The following is a 19480-nucleotide window of genomic DNA, read 5'->3' as shown; positions in this document are numbered from 1 at the left end:
CTCAGTGAGCATAGCCTTGCTATTGAGAGAGGCCGCCGTAGGCAGACATGGCTCTCAAGAGAAGACAGGCTATGTGCACACTGCCCACAAAATGAGGTGGAAACTGAGCTGCAGTTCCTAACCTCCTGCCCAATGTATGACCATATTAGAGACACATATTTCCCTCAGATTACACAGATCCACAAAGAATTCCAAAACAAATCCAATTTTGATAAACTCCCATATCTACTGGGTGAAATTCCACAGTGTGCCATCACAGCAGCAAGATTTGTGACCTGTTGCCACGAGAAAAGGGCAACCAGTGAAGAACAAACACCATTGTAAATACAACCCATATTTATGCTTATTTATTTTCCCTTGTACCTTAACCATTTGTACACTGTTAAAACACTGTATATATACATAATATGACATTTGTAATGTCTTTATTGTTTTGAAACTTCTGTATGTGTAATGTTTACTGTTAATTTGTATTGTTTATTTCACTTTTGTATATTATCTACCTCACTTGCTTTGGCAATGTTAACACGTTTCCCATGCCAATAAAGCTCCTTGAATTGAATTGAGAGACAGCGAGAGAGAGAGAGAGAGAGAGAGAGAGAGAGAGAGAGAGAGAGAGAGAGAGAGAGAGAGAGACAGAGAGAGAGAGACAGAGAGAGAGAGAGAGAGACAGAGAGAGACAGAGAGAGAGAGACAGAGAGAGCGAGAGACAGAGAGAGAGAGACACATAGAGAGAGAGACAGGGACAGAGACAGAGAGAGAGAGAGAGAGAGAGAGAGAGAGAGAGAGAGAGAGAGAGAGAGAGAGAGATAGAGAGAGAGAGAGAGAGAGAGGGAGAGAGAGAGACAGAGAGAGAGAGAGAGAGAGAGAGAGACACAGAGAGACAGAGAGAGAGAGACAGAGAGAGAGAGAGAGACAGAGAGAGAGAGAGAGAGAGAGAGAGAGAGACAATTGTATAATTGCTGTTATGTAAAGTCAAATGACCAGGTTGAGTGATAAAGAAAACTGTGAACAAGACTTGTTGTGTTCGCGGAATCATTCGACAGACAAGCAGTGATAGAAAGCAACAAAAAACAACAACAATCAAACAACATTCTTCCATTTGTGTCTCTCTGTGCCTTGACTGCAAAACATCGTTATAAACAAACGATGAGCTCATCAAAAATGTGCTCAATGGAGACATGAGAGTAAAAACATTTGGCCACAAAAGGATCAAAGAAAAAAATTGGGGAGGAATTGGAGGGAAGGAGATGAGCGTTATACATCATTGTAGTTTGCTGTGTAACTGTGCTATGAGTGAAGGCCTGCAGGGAACACGAGACCACCATCTGGTTTCTGACAATGGCAGCTCCTAACCAGTTAGTTAACCCGCCTCTTTCTGACCACAGAACATTTCTGTATACGCCTCTTTCCTTCCTCCCTTGTTGGCGACATTGTTTGCGTACGGTTTGGCGGTTTGGTATTCCTTAGACTTACGACACTGACTCCCCAGTTTTAAAAAAATGATCCTGCAACAGCTGCTACTACCAACAGTTAAAACAGTGTGATCTGGCAGGGCTTGACTGGCAGGGTTTGACTGGCAGGGCTTGACTGGCAGGGCTTGACTGGCCATTTCATATTAAGAGGGTTTACAGTAACCGATGTGTTTCGTGTCGTGTTGTCGTCAACATCTTGGAGGACTATATCTTTGAATGAAGGACACTTACGTGCTTTGGATTGCTCAAGCAAGGCCAAGGGCTCTGTCTCTTTGCTTCCTGTTTGTCTGTTAACAGAGGGACACACGGAGAGAGAAGAGGAATAGGAGTTAATCACATTGATTGATCGACTAGTTAGGTTCATTCTCACGTCCACAGGTCTCTCTTGCATATGTTACTCACACAAGAGAGCAACCAACGTCAACACACATTCATTCATGGCTTTCGGACAGACATAGAAACAAATTCATAAACTACGCCCGGACTAATATGCTACTGCTCCAGGGATATCTACATGACTAGGTCACACATCTTCAGTGTGTTCTGATTGTGTCTTCATAACAATGCAATGGACCTTCACCTCAGAGAGAATGGATCTTCACCTCAGAGAGAGAATGGACCTTCACCTCAGAGAGAGAATGGACCTTCACCTCAGAGAGAATGGACCTTCACCTCAGAGAGAATGGACCTTCACCTCAGAGAGAATGGACCTTCACCTCAGAGAGAGAATGGACCTTCACCTCAGAGAGAATAGACCTTCGCCTTAGAGAGAATGGACCTTCACCTCAGAGAGAATGGACCTTCACCTCAGAGAGAGAATGGACCTTCACCTCAGAGAGAATAGACCTTCACCTCAGAGAGAGAATGGACCTTCACCTCAGAGAGAGAATGGACCTTCACCTCAGAGAGAATGGACCTTGACCTAAGAGAGAATGGACCTTCACCTCAGAGAGAATAGACCTTCACCTCAGAGAGAGAATGGACCTTCACCTCAGAGAGAGAATGGACCTTCGCCTCAGAGAGAATGGACCTTCACCTCAGAGAGAATGGACCTTCACCTCAGAGAGAATGGACCTTCACCTCAGAGAGAGAATGGACCTTCACCTCAGAGAGAGAATGGACCTTCACCTCAGAGAGAATGGACCTTGACCTAAGAGAGAATGGACCTTCACCTCAGAGAGAATAGACCTTCACCTCAGAGAGAGAATGGACCTTCACCTCAGAGAGAATAGACCTTCACCTCAGAGAGAGAATGGACCTTCACCTCAGAGAGAATGGACCTTCACCTAAGAGAGAATGGACCTTCGCCTCAGAGAGAATGGACCTTCACCTCAGAGAGAATGGACCTTCACCTCAGAGAGAATGGACCTCCACCTCAGAGAGAATGGACCTTCACCTCAGAGGGAATGGACCTTCGCCTCAGAGGGAATGGACCTTCACCTCAGAGAGAATAGACCTTCACCTCAGAGAGAATGGACCTTCGCCTCAGAGAGAATGGACCTTCACCTCAGAGAGAATGGACCTTCACCTCAGAGGGAATGGACCTTCGCCTCAGAGAGAATGGACCTTCGCCTCAGAGAGAATGGACCTTCGCCTCAGAGAGAATGGACCTTCACCTCAGAGAGAATAGACCTTCACCTCAGAGGGAATGGACCTTCACCTCAAAGAGAATAGACCTTCACCTCAGAGGGAATAGACCTTCACCTCAGAGGGAATGGACCTTCGCCTCAGAGGGAATGGACCTTCACCTCAGAGAGAATAGACCTTCACCTCAGAGAGAATGGACCTTCGCCTCAGAGAGAATGGACCTTCACCTCTTAGAGAATGGACCTTCACCTAAGAGAGAATGGACCTTCGCCTCAGAGAGAATAGACCTTCACCTAAGAGAGAATGGGCTGTGTGCTCGAATTTTATACACCTGTCAGCAACGGGTGTGGCTGAAATAGACAAATCCTCTAATTTGAAGGGGTGTCCACATACTGCTGTATATATACTGTATCAGCTCATCTGTAAAGAGTCAAGCGTGTTTTCAACACATGTAAATACTGAAAGTGGTACAGGTGGAGCAAGAGATTCTATATTCCAATACCCACTGGACACAAACTGGTTGAATCAACATTGTTCATTTTCTCAGTGCCGAAAGAAATTAGCGAGAACATTGGTGACGACGTTGAATCAACGTGGAAAACTGATTCGATTTGCAAAAAAAGTCATCGAAGTAAAAGGGCATTTCGTCTTTTTTTCCCCACCTAACTTTTAACCTACATCCAGCGACATGGTGAAACGTTTTGTTGATTTCACATTAAATTCACGTTAGTGGACAACTCAACCAAATATAAATCAAAACTAGACGTTGAAACTGACGTCTTTGCCCAGCGGGTAATGTGAATTATGTGGCAGACCATAGCAGGCAGCCACACCATTTTTTAAAAATGTACCACAGATCACTCAACACAACCAGAAAGACGCGACGCATGGCAGCTGGATCATTTCAGTTTTCCCAACGCAACACTAGTATGTTCAAACCACAACTTGAACACGTCGCTGGACTATCAAATGTCACCAAAACAAGTCTCAAACAAAAACAGTCACGAGGTATTGGCCCTTTACTTAGACTGCTCCACCTGGGGAGTCAACACCTTGGCTTGTACACAGACCTCACATACCCAGCTGCTGTCTGCCGTAGGCCTAGTTCTGACGTCTGCATGTGGCTGCTAATACGTTTAGCCAAGATTCACTCTCAGTTCAGGTCTATTAACATGTTAGAAACAACTAGCGACTAGCCTTAGGCTAACTTAACAGTTAGCGTCTCGCTGGAGGTTATAGTATCTGCAGAAATTATTCACACTCCTTGAAGTTTTCCACATTTTAAAATGGATTAAATAGAGATTTTTTTTGTGGGGGTGGCGGGGGGTATGATATTGGTGTCTCACTCATCATTATTCACAATTCATTATCCGTAATCATACACATTAATTTAGAAGTGTTTAGAAACATATACTATTCTTATATACGATCCTGGCCTTCTAGCCTTAATTTCTCAGAACAAGAATAGACTGACACGTTTCAGGCCATTTTGAGCCTGTAATTGAACCCACAAATGCTGATGCTCCAGATACTCAACTAGTCTAAAGAAGGCCAGTTTTATTGCTTCTTTAATCAGGACACCAGTTTTCAGCTGTGCCAACATAATTGCAAAAGGGTTTTCTAATGATCAATTAGCCTTTTAAAATGATAAACTTGGATGAGCTAACACAACGTGCCATTGGAACACAGGAGTGATGGTTGCTGATAATGGGCCTCTGTACGCCTATGTAGATATTCCATTTAAAAAATCAGCCGTTTCCAGCTAAAATAGTCATTTACAAGATTAACAATGTCTACACTGTATTTCTGATATATTTGATGTTATTTTAATGGACAAAAAAAAATGTGGTTTTCTTTCAAAAAACAAGGAAATTTGTAAGGGACCCCAAACTGTTGAACGGTAGTGTATATATTTGTGTATAAAAGTGTTTCCAACGACATTTCTCGCATAATTCATTTTACCAACACATAAAGATCCCACCTTGTCTAAGCGTATTTCGTTTTGTCGACATTTTGAAAGTTTACTGAAAACCTTTTTTCTGTTTCCCATCAGGCCTGTCGGGACATTTTTCATCCCACATGTACTTTATATACATAAAAAGGTTGGATGGAAACCTGCTTACTGTCCCAATATGTTTGGGATCTCACAGTACTAGCACATGTCTGAAGATGAAGAAATATCTGATTGATGATTCATAAAGTATCTGGAGAATTCTGTTTTCCTGAATGACAATGGTCCTTTTCAGCAGTGCCTTTAAGCTTTGAGCTTGAAATCAATAATAAAGATCTAATTGTTTAAGCATTATGCTAGCCAACTGCTTTGGTATTGATATATTTTCCAATTAAACTTTGCCATTTGTCTCGACAGTAAAAAGCTGAACCTTGGTATGTTGTATGTCAAGTGCCTCCCATCCGGCTTAGTTCACAATTCCTATCTACGTTTGAAGGTCTCCACTTTGACTAGAAGAGGGTACTGTGAAACAAAGAAGAGTCTTTTCTCTTGAGCAAAAACACCAACTGGTGGACTGGATTCCTCACAGACAGGCATGGACTAGTGACAACCTGCCCCCCCCCCCCCCCCCACCCCACACACAGACAAATTCTTTAAAGACAAGTTGTGTTTTTTTGAACAACTGTCATTAATCTGCTGCCTCCTCCCTTGTTGTGGTGAACAGCTGAACTGCTCTTTACGTACCAAGAAAATTACAGAAAATAACTGTGTTTCCAGTTTACAGACTCGTTCAGTGGCAGTTGAAAAACAGAAGTAAAAGTTTTAGTAAATGGTGAAAAGGGGAAAATCTTTACCGGATTTAGATTTATTACTTAAAACAGGATGAACCGGTTTTTAGGATCAACTCCAAACACAAACCGTTGACCCATAAAACAGTTACATTTGCATTGTGTTAACAAACTGCATCTTCGCTAGATTTATAGTTATCTATCACTCCGGTGTTCCGTTTGTGCTTTATCCAGTTTGAAGTTGCAGAAGAGCAGAAACCAAGCGCGTCATAGCTACATGTTGTTGTCTATAGCGAATAGCCACCTGTGAGCTAGGAGTTAACAAGGGTTTGGTGAACGGATCCAACAAGTGTTTCTCTCTTTTCAAAACCCTCATTAAAAAAAAGGTCTTTCATCACACCACCACCAAGCTAAAAACCTCTTCCTATCCTTACTGCTTTTATTGTTGACGTAGCTAGCTAGTTGGTTGCCCGGCTACTGAAATAGATCGGCCAGTGGAGATAAACGCCAAGCGATACGAGGTTGGATTGTCACTGTGTTTGCATAGAGAGACTCAGGGTATGACAGTTGTCATTCATTTGTATTCATTTACCTCCTGTCACAAGGGGGGAGATCAACAACACACCGTAGGTAAGACGATGAGTCTCAAGGAATCCCATAAATGTGCACTCTATCTGTAATCCGTTCAATTAAGCAGATTCGGGTAAGATTTGGTTGATCTGATTTGGAATTGGTTGTTTTTATGTCTGTTCGGAAGCATTTACTGACCACATAAATGGGCTCTTGCCACTGGGTGCTATTAACATAAGGAACATGTCAACCTTGACTTGGCATCGACTTGTTACACGGGCATCACAAATCCAAAACACTGTGTACTATTGGTCACACCTACGTGGTAAAGCACCATTAGTCAAAGCAACGCGACTGGAATAACAGTTACAGAGATGTTCTGAGAAACACCAAAGTCACTGCTTCAGGTTGGTTTATAAAAGGAAACACTACTATTTTAATGATCACAATCACAGCAGTGCACACAGAGGAGAGGCGCTAGCTAGCTTGCTAAAGGGAGTGTGGGGCATGGGGCCTGGGCCGGGAATTAGACTGACTAGAATATTGATTGTACCCATGAGTGTACTGTCAAATTTCCGTCACCTTATGGGCTTTTCCACGTTCTAGTCAGTCAAACAAATAGATTGATTTCTATGTGCCTCCAGTCTTACCACCATCTCAGTGCTAGCTTACGTGCTAAGGGAATGGAGAAACGGGCTAGGCTACAAGTCCCACCTCAGGCAGTGCTAGCTTTTTTACATTTACATCATTTAGCAGGTGCACTTATCCAGAGAGACTTACAGTAGTGGGGGCAACAGGCTAAACGGCTGGGTGTTGTGCTCTACAGGGCTGAGCAGGACCCACCCTGGGCTGGGTGTTGTGCTCTACAGGGCTGAGCAGGACCCACCCTGGGCTGGGTGCTATGCGGTGCAGTGCTGTGCTACGAGGCTGGGCCCCACCTTGCCTCGAGTCCTGTCTCAGTGAAGGTTGTTTGCTTGCTAAGAGCTTGTAGCAACAGGCTACAGGGCTAGACACCCTTGCCTCTCAGTGCTAGCTAGGTTGCTAAGAGAGCAACTAATGGGCTAGGCAACAGGCCTGGGTGTTGTGTTGTGCTCTACAGGGCTGAGCAGGCCCCACTCTGGGCTGGGTGTTGTGTTCTACAGGGCTGAGCAGGCCCCACTCTGGGCTGTGTGCTGTGCTCTACAGGGCTGAGCAGGCCCCACTCTGGGCTGGGTGCTATGCTCTACAGTGCTGAGCAGGACCCACTCTGGGCTGGGTGTTGTGCTCTACAGGGCTGAGCAGGCCCCACTCTGGGCTGGGTGCTATGCTCTACAGGGCTGAGCAGGCCCCACTCTGGGCTGGGTGCTATGCTCTACAGGGCTGAGCAGGCCCCACTCTGGGCTGTGTGCTGTGCTCTACAGGGCTGAGCAGGCCCCACTCTGGACTGGGTGCTATGCTCTACAGTGCTGAGCAGGACCCACTCTGGGCTGGGTGCTGTACTCTACAGTGCTGAGCAGGCCCCACTCTGGGCTGGGTGCTGTGCTCTACAGGGCTGAGCAGGCCCCACCCTGGGCTCCAGTCTCACACATTACTTGATAGCACTGTCAGGCCAGCTGGACCGGAGCCCAGTCTCTCCTCTGTACCTCTCCCACAGTGACTAACTCCAGAGAAATGACCTACACTCACTCTACCCAGCCTCTCTGTGTGCTGCCTGCAAACTCAGAGCATGTCAGCACAGGGTCCAGCCACAAAACATAATCACTTTTCTTTCTTTCTTCATTTGGTTGCGTCGTGTTAGGCAACTACAATCATCGTCACTGAATGGATCTCTGTACCTGATTGTGCCAAGGAGCCATATAGACACTCCAGTTTGGTAAACACCTAGAGAGTTAGTCTCGTATCTGGTAAACACCTAGAGAGTTAGTCTCGTACCTGGTAAACACCTAGAGAGTTAGTCTCGTATCTGGTAAACACCTAGAGAGTTAGTCTCGTATCTGGTAAACACCTAGAGAGTTAGTATTGTATCTGGTAAACACCTAGAGAGTTAGTCTCATATCTGGTAAACACCTAGAGAGTTAATCTCGTATCTGGTAAACACCTAGAGAGTTAGTCTCGTATCTGGTAAACACCTAGAGAGTTAATCTCGTATCTGGTAAACACCTAGAGAGTTAGTCTCGTATCTGGTAAACACCTAGAGAGTTAGTCTCGTATCTGGTAAACACCTAGAGAGTTAGTCTCGTATCTGGTAAACACCTAGAGAGTTAGTCTCGTATCTGGTAAACACCTAGAGAGTTAGTATTGTATCTGGTAAACACCTAGAGAGTTAATCTCGTATCTGGTAAACACCTAGAGAGTTAGTCTCATATCTGGTAAACACCTAGAGAGTTAATCTCGTATCTGGTAAACACCTAGAGAGTTAGTCTCGTATCTGGTAAACACCTAGAGAGTTAGTCTCGTATCTGAAAGGATCTTAAGTTGATTGATTGAAGACAACTATCAAGAATAGATTGAAAAGTGGTTTGTGATAAAGATCACTAATCATCAAGGATCTATGGACTCTGGTCTAAAGTAGTGCACTATGAAGTGCATAGGGTGCCATTTGGGACACACAGCCTAAGCTAAGGAGAATAGACATACTGAATTATCCCAATGCTATCAAACAGAATTGTCTCAATGTTTTGCTCCTCCCTTTGTTTTTGCATAAGGTTTTGCATAAGCAAACGTGAAAATGTTGTAGATCGACAGAGGCAAATGCGATTCTTCTACAGTGCATGGTGTGAAAAACCTCAAATCATAAAGCATAACATTGATCAATAATAAATCCTTTTATTGAAATTATTTACATTTAGTTTCCAAATGCTCATCAAAATACATCAACAGATAAGGACTGCATACAAGTATTGTGTTATTTACCTAGTAGGCTGTTGTTGTCTGTCCCAAAGTGACAGGAACACTGTTTATTGTTTGTGTGAATGTCACCAGTGACTAATGGTAATCCCACACCTCCATTTAAATCTTAATGGTAATTACAGGCTAATGTCGCACCTCAATTTTAATCTTTAAAGGAATGGTTTCCCCTGGAGCTTTGGAAATCAACATTTAATACCAGAAACTCTATGAAATGTTATAGTTATTGTTGAGTTGAATCATTCTAATGTTTTCCAGTGACATGACATATTGATAGATAGTGTGTAACACACCTGTAACTTTTTGACTGTTTGCAACTTTAAAAACCTTCTTCACATTCCGGAGGTTTTATTTCAGCGTTGAAGAACAGCTGTGGTTGGAAACAAATGGGTTTTAACAAGTAAAGACAAGTGCTGAGCAGGAGGTAAAGAAATTACAGTTGAAAAAAACACACGTGAGCCTGAATATGTTGCCAGCCGGGAAAACGACCTCAACAAAGCAACAAGCATTACTCGCACTGCCACCCAGACATTTAGGCACTCCACTCCGAGTGCATCTCAGTGCTGCAGGCGTCACTACAGACACTAGTATACCCGGACCAATGTTGAAAACTCAATGCCCCCTCCTTTGCTAAAAATATTTTCTGAATACTCTAAAATCTCAGGAAATAAAATGGAACGTGGAGGGGGAAAAAATAAATAATGACAATAGAATAAAAAAATCCTGATCTAAAGCTTTAAGTGGACCACAAAAAAAACTTATATTATCTTTATTTAACTCGGCAAGTCAGTTAAGAACAAATTCTTATTTTCAATGACGGCCTAGGAGCAGTGGATTAACTGCTTTGTTCAGGGGCAGAACGACAGATTTGTACCTTGTCAGCTCTGGGATTTGAACTTGCAACATTCCGGTTACTAGTCCAACACTCTACCCACTAGGCTACCCTGCCGTCCCATTGCTCAACAATAAACCTCTTCAGAACGGCATGGCTCCAAAATGTTTTCAGATGTATTCTGGGTAATAAGAATTACCCTATCCGAAGACATTCTTTAAAAAAGTATACTCGGTCATAACAAACTTTATACGGGCAAATAAAACTCATGGAATAAAAAGGAAGGTTTTACATCTTCCTAATAAGTCTGAGGTGGTTTTAACCTTCCAGACTTGAAATTGTATCTGCTCACCACCCAGGGCTTTAACTTGCGAAATATACTTAGTTAAATCCACTAAAGGGGGGAAATGGGTAGATATTGAAGATGAAGATACATGCTCATCCCCAGAATCTTTTCACTTGTCTATTTTCAAATGATGAAGAACATTAGCAACTTAGAAACATATTCAACAAGAACCCATATCACTCCCTTAAAACACAACACTGTGGAACAATCCTTGGATAGCTTTTGTGAATTCGCCAATAAATTGGCATATAAACTATAAATGGGAAATACATTGATTTCCATAACAGAATTTAAAAAACAATTTTGGACTGACCAAAAAACGCTGGAGGAGATGGAGGATAAAAAAAATAAAAGGATTTACTTCAGATACCGATCAAGGCCCAAATCCCCGTCATTCGCATGAAGGAGAGACAGAAATATAGGGGTCGTAGGTCAGGGTGCCTTGTAAGAATCCGACAGCGATTGGGTGACCCACCTCTACCATCAGTTCTAATAGCCAACGTGCAATCATTCCATAATAAACTGGATGAGCTCCGATCAAGACTATCCTACCAACGGGACATTAAAAACAGTAATATCTTATGTTTCACCTAGTCGTGGCTGAGCGAGGAGGCAGCGCTCCTAGTGGCCAGGGACTTTAATGCAGAGAAACTTAAATAAGTTTGACCTAATTTCTACCAGCACGTTACAACAAGAGGAGAAAAAAAACTCTAGACCACCTTTACTCCACACAGTGACACGTACAAAGCTCTCCCTCAACCCTCCATTTGGCAAATCTGACCATAACTCTATACTCCTGCTTCCTGCTTACAAGCTCAAACTAAAGCAGGAACTACCAGTGGCTCGCTTAATACCAAAGTGGTCAGATGACGCAGATGGTAAGCTACAGTACTGTTTGCTAGCACTGTTTGCCCTCCGACGAACCATCAAACAGGCAAAGCGTCAATACAGGACTAAGATTGAATCCTACTACACCGGCTCCAACGCTCATCGGATGTGGCAGGGCTTGCAAACTATTACAGATTACAAAGGGAAGCACAGCTGCGAGCTGCCCAGTGACACAAGCCTACCAGACCAGCTAAATTACTTCTATGCACACTTCGAGGCAAGCAACACTGAAGCATGCATAGAGCACCAGCTGTTCCGGACGACTGTGTGAGTACCAGCTGTTCCGGACGACAGTCTCTATAGCCGGTGTGAGTAAGACATTTAAACAGGTCAACATTCAGACAGATTACCAGGACATGCACTTCGAGCACATGCTGACCAAGCGTCTTCACTGAAATTTTCAACCTGTCCCTGACCTAGTCTGTAATACCAACATGTTTCATGCAGACCACCATAGTCCCTGTGCCCACGAACACCAAGGTAACCTGCCTAAATGACTACCGACCCGTAGCACTCACGTTTGTAGCCATGAAGTGCTTTGAAAGGCTGTTCATGGCTCACATCAACACCATTATCTCAAAAACCCTAGACCAACTCCAATTTGCATACCGCCCCAGCAGATCCACAGATGATGCAATCTCTATTGCACGCCACACTGCCCTTTCCCACCTGGACAAAGGGAACACAGCTCAGCATTCAACACCACCATAGTGCCCTAAAAACCTCCCTCTGAACCTGGATGATGGGCTTCCTGATGTGCCGCCCCCAGGTGGTGATGGTAGGTAGCAGCACATCTGCCACGCTGATCCCTAACACTGCACTCCCCAGGGGTTTGTGCTCAGTCCCCTCCTGTACACCCTGTTCACCCATGACCACATGGCCAATCACGACTCCAACACCATCGTTAAGTTTGCCGATGACACAACAGTGGTAGGCCTGATCAACGACAACAATGAGACAGCCTATAGGGAGGAGGTCAGAGACCTGGCAGTGTGGTGAGAGGATAACAACCTCTCCCTCAACATGATCAAAACAAAGGAGATGATTGTGGCCTACAGGAAAAGGAGGACCGAGCACACCCCCATTCTCATCAACGGGGCTGTAGTGGAGCAGGTTGAGAGCTTCAAGTTCCTTGGTGTCCACATCACCAACAAACTGTCATGGTCCAAACATACCAAGACAGTCGTGAAGAGGGCACAGCAAAACCTTTTCCCCCTCAAGAGACTGAAAAGATTTGGCATGGGTCCTCAGATCCTCAAAAAGTTCTACAGCTGCACCATCGAGAGCATGGCAGCATCACTGCCGGGTATGGTAACTGCTCGGGCTCCTACCGCAAGGCACTACCGAGGGTAGTGCGTATGGCCCAGTACATCACTGGGGCCAAGCTTCTTGCCATCCAGGACCTCTATACCAGTCAGAGGATTGTCTTAAAAATTGCAAACGATTCCAGCCACCCTAGTCATAGACTGTTCTCTCTGCTACTGCAGGGCAAGCGGTTCCCGGAGCACGAAGTCTAGGTCCAAAAGGCTTCTTAACAGCTTCTACTCCCAAGCCATAAGACTCCTGAACAGCTTACCAAATGGCTACCTGAGGGAATGGGGTGGGAGTGAGTGGGGAATGGTGCAGGAGTGGGGATGAAGGAGGGGAGGTAAGTGGGAAGGGGCAGGATGGAGTGGGGAGGAGGAGGGAGAGAGTGGGGAGGAGGGAGTAGGGAGGTGAGAGTGGGGGGGGGTGGTGAGGAAGGGAATGGGGTGGCAGTGAGTGGGGAATGGGGCAGGAGTGGGGATGAAGGAGGGGAGGTAAGTGGGAAGGGGGGAAAGATTGGGGAGTGGGTAGGAGGATGGGGGAGGAGGGAGGGCTAGGCAGGGAGGGCTGAGGAGGGAGTGGCTCTCTGGAAATCTGTGTACAATCACTCAGTCTGAAAGAGGTATTTTTAAAGAATTACTGTCATGAACATTGCTACAGTTCATTATGGCAAAATACACTACATGACCAAAAGTATGTGGACACCTGCTCGTCAAACATTTCATTCTAAAATCATGGGCATTAGTAAGGAGTTATTAATGCTCCCCCCTGTGCTGCGATAACAACCTCCACTCTTCTGGGAAGTCTTTCCACTAGATGTTGCAACATTGGTGCAGGGACTTTGGGTCTTCGGTTGGGTCACTGATGTTGGGCGATTAGGCCTGGCTCATAGTCGGCGTTCCAATTCATCACAAAAGGTGTTCGATGGGGCTGAGGTAAGGGCTCTGTGCAGGCCAGTCAAGTTGTTCCACACCGAACTTGACAAACAATTTTTTTAGGACCTTGCTTTGTGCATGGCGGCACTGTCATGCTGAAACAGGAAATGGCCTTCCCCAAACTGTTGCCACAAAGTTGGAAGCGCAGAATCATCTAGAAAGTCATTGTATGCTGTACCGTTAAGATTTCCCTTCACTGGAACTAAGGGACCTAGCCTGCCAGATGGTGAAGCGTGATTCATCGCTCCAGAGTCCACTGCTTCAGAGTCCACTGCTCCAGAGTCCACTGCTCCAGAGTCCACTGCTTCAGAGTCCACTGCTCCAGAGTCCACTGCTCCAGAGTCCAATGCTCCAGACTCCATTTCGGCCAACGCTTGTGCATAGTGATCTTAGGCTGGTGTGTGTGCGGCTGCTCAGCCATGGAAACCCATTTCAAGAAGCTCCTGATGAACAGTTCTTGTGCTGACGTTACTTCCAGAGGCAGTTTGGAACTCGGTAGTGAGTGTTCCAACCAAGGACAGACGATTTTTACGCGCTGCGCGCTTCAGCACTCGGGGGTCCCGTTCTGTGAGCTTGTGTGGCCTACCACTTTGCCATTGAGCCGTTGTTGCTCCTAGATGTTTCCACTTCACAATAACCACGCTCACATTTGACCAGGGCAGCTTTACCAGGGCATTCATTTGCCAAACTGACTTGTTGGAAAGGTGGCATCCTATGACGGTGCCACATTGAAAGTCACTGAGCTCTTCAGTAAAGCCATTCTACTGCCAATGTTTGTCAATGAAGATTCAGAGAAATAAGCTTTTTTGTGCATATGGAACATTTCTGGGATCGTTTATTTCAGCTCATGAAACATGGGACAAACACTTTACATGTTGCATTTATATTTCTGTTCAGTGTACTCATGTATATGTAGCGTAAGTCCATGAGTCAAGAGAGATTTTTTTAGTTGGGTTTACAGTTACACAGAGGGGGAGGAAAACCCCCACAATATTGGAGCTTTAGTCAACAATTTCCCAAGTTGGGATCAATAAAGTATTACTGTACACTTCTAGTCCTTATTTCACCAATTCTGATGGACGGACAGCTGCTTCAGGGCACCAGGTGTGAAATCTATGTGATAAATAAAATCAATGACTTAAATGGCCCAATTATCTACAATTAAAACTCCCAGGGAACAATCAGACACAGAGATGAATACAAGTGTTATATATAAAATAAAATCTCTCTCTCTCTCTCACACGATTCAATTTCAATTTCAAGGGCTTTAGTGGCATGTTAACATTGCCAAAGCAAGTGAAGTAGATAATAACAAAAGTGAAATAAACAATAAAAAGCAACAGTAAACATGACACTCACAGAAGTTCCACAAGACATTCACAAAAGAATAAAGACCTTTCAAATGTCATATTGTGTCTATATAAAGTGTTGTAATGACGTGCAAATAGTTAAAGTACAAAAGGGAAGATTAATAAACATAAATATGGGTTGTATTTACAATGGTGTTTGTTCGTCACTGGTTGCCCTTTTCTCGTGGCAACAGGTCACAAATCTTGCTGCTGTGATGGAACACTGTGGAATTTCACCCAGTAGATATGGGAGTTTATCAAAATTGGGTTTGTTTTTGAATTCTTTGTGGGTCTGTGTAATCTGAGGGAAATATGTGTCTCTAATATGGTCATGCATTTGGCAGGAGGTTAGGAAGTGCAGCTCAGTTTCCACCTCATTTTGTGGGCAGTGTGCACATAGCCTGTCTTCTCTTGGGAGCCATGTCTGCCTACGGCGGCCTTTCTCAATAGCAAGGCTATGCTCACTGAGTCTGTACATAGTCAAAGCTTTCCTTAAGTTTGGGTCAGTCACAGTGGTCAGGTTTTCTGCCACTGTTTACTCTCTGTTTAGGGCCAAACAGCATTCTAGTTTGCTCTGTTTTTTTGTTAATTCTTTCCAATGTGTCAAGTAATTATCTTTTAGTTTTCTCTCTCTCTTCTCTCTTTTCTCTCTCTCTTTCTCCCCTCTCCCTCCTCTCTCTCCCCCTTTCAAATGGGCCCGTGATGAGGAAATGAAAAAAGGAAGTGTGCGAGAGTCTGGGCTCTTTCCATCTCACACTGGCACAGTGAGAATGCCACTCCTCTCCTCTGCTATCAACAGTTGGCAGAGGAAAGCTGTGGTGGCAGGCTTGTTGGAATACAATGATGAGTGTTCTACGAATTCCATGTCCACTGGATGGATAGAACACATGAGTAAATAACGATGTCAGGGGGTTGTCACGAAAGGCTCTGTTCTGAATCGGAGGTTTTCTTAAAAATATTGCTTACTTTTTTCCAATCCAATTTTTGACACTTACTATATTCTCTGTTTTGAACAAGTACTACCGAGTCAAATGAACTGTTCAAAACACTGAATACATGCTATACTTTTACATACCTTCACAATAATAGGAAAAGTTTACATTTAAAGGTCTAGTACAGTCAAAAACGTGATTTTACTGTGTCGCCACACTATGGGGTTGGAATAATATTGTGAATTTGTGAAAATGGTGATAATTCCCCTTTTAGTGTTAGAGCTGTTGGGAAAAATGGACTAAAATTACAGCCTATTTCGTTGGGGTGGCGTTTTGGCCTGCCAGGTGACATCACCAGGCGGAAAATTTAGTTAAGAATGTTCCACATTTCTCGGTCAATAACAGCTAGTTTTCAGTTTCCCCTCCCCCACTCAGACCACTCCCAGACAGACCTTGCAAAAGTATTGCTTGAGAAATTGCTTGTGCTGTCTAAAATCCCTGGGAAATATATTTTCCATAACAAAATATATAGTATTTTCAGCTGTTTTAAGCTCAATTACAAAAACCTAAAGACACAAAAACAAAACTTAAGAACTGGCAGCATAGAAATAGCACACATAGAACAGATCTACAACTTGAATAATGTGTTATTTAAGTCAGTGAAGAACAATTCTTATTTACAATGACAGGCTTCCAGGGAACAGTCCGGTTCAGGGGCAGAACAACAGATTTGTACCTTGTTAGCTCGGGGATTCGATCCAGCAACCTTTCAGTTACTGGCTCAATGCACTAACCACTAGGCTACCTGCCGCCCCAATGACAGATCTATAGCACACTATGTGAATTCGGTAGGGTTGCCCAAAAAGTTACATATTGCCACTTTAAGCATGACTTGACCGACCATACAGCCCATCACTTCGACAGGAACAATTGGAGAACGTTAAGACTTTTACAGCTTTAAGGCATTCTGTGTGAGCTCGCTGGCTCTGGTGACATCCTATAGCTAGTGTTCTCTGGGAGAGCGGTATTCTTTTCCTCGCTGTTTCACAGAAGAACGTCGGCCAGGGTGTGGCAGAAGGGGAAAGGGAGAGCTTTTAAAAATATTAATTTCCACCCAACTATTACAAAGCATAATGTTTGAGGGATCGATGTCGCTACATCTCTATCTATGTCTATTGTGATGAAGAAACTAACAAAAATGTGTCTGTTTCGTTTGATCATAACTCTTCAAGGTTAATACACGCCTGAAGTTACAACAGCGTAGTTGTTCTGTTATTCAAACACATTCTGTATCTTCGTTTCTGAGCTCGATTTTTGTTTTTTTTTAACGATGTCTCTATGTGCTGCAGGAGTCTTGATTATTTTCCCCTCTTTTCCTCAGACCTGGTTTCAATTAGTAAGTATTTCCTAACCACTACATTCCATTACCATACCCCACCCACCCTCTTAAATTCTCTCTCTCTCTCCACCCTGGCTAGAATCCCAGGATAAAACGAATCGACTGAAAACTGCGAGTGAGAAAGTCCGTAAAACTCCACCCATGTCAACACGTTAAACTGAGAAAACTTTTTGTTTGTTGCTAAATTCGAAATGTACCGTTTTTTTGTTATACTATATTAAACCCGTTACTATATTACACTCTGAAACCCGTTGGTTTCGAGAAGATGGGTTATAAATATGTTGTTCTAAGACTTCTGTACATGATTGCAGATTGTGTGCAATTCTTTTCTCTCTCTCTTCCCTTGGTGCGCCTCCCTGAACCAGAAGCAGGAGGAGGTGAAGGACTTGTAAGAGAGTAGAATCCACACCCAAGTCTGTATCTTAAAACGCTTTATGGGGAACTGCCTTTACTGATAGCCATTTCTTAGCAAATAATTACTCATACTCAACACAAACACTCGACTTGATAGATTAGAGGCAAATAGAACAAATATAATTTAACTTGACAGGTTTTTCATCAATGATGATGTTTGGGGCGGTTTCTTTAAACAACTCTCTTTTTTCTTTACTGCGTGCAGGGCAGGGTTAGGATAAGAATATCAATATCCACGTTGCTGAGATGAAATCACAACCGGACTAGGCTATACATTTGCATGGGTTTTTAAAATTATATAAAATATATTTTAAAAAATGGTATAACACATCCCCGGGAAACTTAAATTAGTCTGGCATGTAAATCCTTCACGTGAGTGGCGTCGCTTCATATACCCTAGTCAGCTGTATTTAGTAACAGAGTGTGAAATGAGAAGTGAGACCCATGTCACCGTTCATGTGGGTGGGGACACACACCCACTTCATCTCGTGTTCTACATTACAGAACTTTGAACGAGAAAACAAAGTAGCACCGCGGACCACCACCCTTCCTCTTCAGTTACTGTGGTGAAAGACTATCATTCTTATTTAAAAAAATGTTATGTAAATTTAGCTTTAAAACAGCACGATTGCCACGTCATTTAAACATATGTATTATAACTTTTTGGGGGAGTTTACCAGATATGATACCATCACCATCATAAACTGTTACAAATAATCTAAATTAAAATTGTGATGACAAAAGTAAATTGTTGTTTTTACCTGAGCAGTCTGAGCTGCAACAACTTCAACACAGCAACTTGAGCATCGTTGGCAATGTCCTCTTCCCCTCCTGCTGTCCCAGCAGTCGATAAAAGCACGTCTTCTTCTTCCCAATCAAACGTTCTTTCTCACTTCTAAAATACTTGTCTTTCTCTATCAACCCGAGTCTCCCTCCGTGTCCAGGGCGTTTTTCTCTCTCCCCTCCCTTCTCACTCTCTCCCCTTAGAGAGTGTGTGTTGCCTTTTTTTTTCTGGTCTGCGTGGCTGTTGCTCCGGGCGATGCAGAATGGTTGGACGTGCGAACGGGTAGGGCTACTGGTCTTGGATAAAGGGAGGAATAGAGGGCGGGAGGTAACGGGAGGTGTAGAAGGGAGTGGCCGTAGTCTCCCTTTCTGTCTCTGCCCATCCAATGCAACTTGACTCAGGGGGGACATAACATAGTAAACTCAATCCGGGACATTCAAATGATACAAAACAAAAATATAAACGCAACATGCAATAATTTCACGATTTTATTGAGTTACACTTCCTGTATGGAAATGAGTCAATTGAAATGGATTCATTGGGCCCTAATCTATGGATTTGTTATGATTGGGCAGGGTGGTTTCACCATGGTCCAGTTCCCCAACAAAATACATTTATAACAGAGTTTTAGAGAGTAAAGAAACTCAATGTGTTTCAAATATACCTTTTTTTTTGTATCTTTTTCATTGAAGAAATGCTCTCTCTTGTTTCTCTATAATCTTTTGCAATACTTTTTTTGTTGGAATCGATAGGAATTGAACAATATAATTTTTTGTGAAGGAGCTTTGGTTGAAACGGAGCAGTTACAATTGTATTGATTTGAATAACTGTCCAACTTTACTCTCTCAGATTCAAGAGATCCCGTTCAAAACTTGAAACAAACCTTTGTTATGATATATTATAAGCGTCCCAAATGGGACCCTATTCATAACTGGCACCAGAGTCCTGGTCAAAAGTAGTGCACTTTAAAGGGAACAGGGGACAGTTTGCAGAAACAAGGTGGCAGGTAGCCTAGTGGTTAGGGTGTCGGACCAGTAGC

The 19480-nt window shown here is 43.6% G+C and overlaps 1 protein-coding gene across 13 annotated transcripts in view; it reads right to left on the bottom strand.

Annotated features, from left to right (window-relative positions):
• The window catches only part of ahnak (AHNAK nucleoprotein), a 55729-nt gene extending 36825 nt beyond the window's left edge, over positions 1 to 18904 (bottom strand). For all 13 annotated transcript variants that reach the window (XM_090219984.1, XM_090219992.1, XM_090219994.1 and 10 more), the window contains exons 1-2: positions 18419 to 18904; positions 1707 to 1762 (exon numbers count right to left, since the gene is read on the bottom strand). The gene's annotated coding sequence lies outside the window, so the exon portion shown is untranslated. The remainder of the gene's footprint in view (positions 1 to 1706; positions 1763 to 18418) is intronic.
• Positions 18905 to 19480: the final 576 nt, after the last annotated feature.

Source organism: Oncorhynchus mykiss, chromosome 25 (assembly GCF_057628025.1).
Source record: "Oncorhynchus mykiss isolate SJ-2025 chromosome 25, ASM5762802v1, whole genome shotgun sequence".
NCBI lineage: Eukaryota > Metazoa > Chordata > Actinopteri > Salmoniformes > Salmonidae > Oncorhynchus > Oncorhynchus mykiss.
Note: the sequence above shows the minus strand (reverse complement) of the source record. Positions and strands in the feature narration are given on the sequence as shown.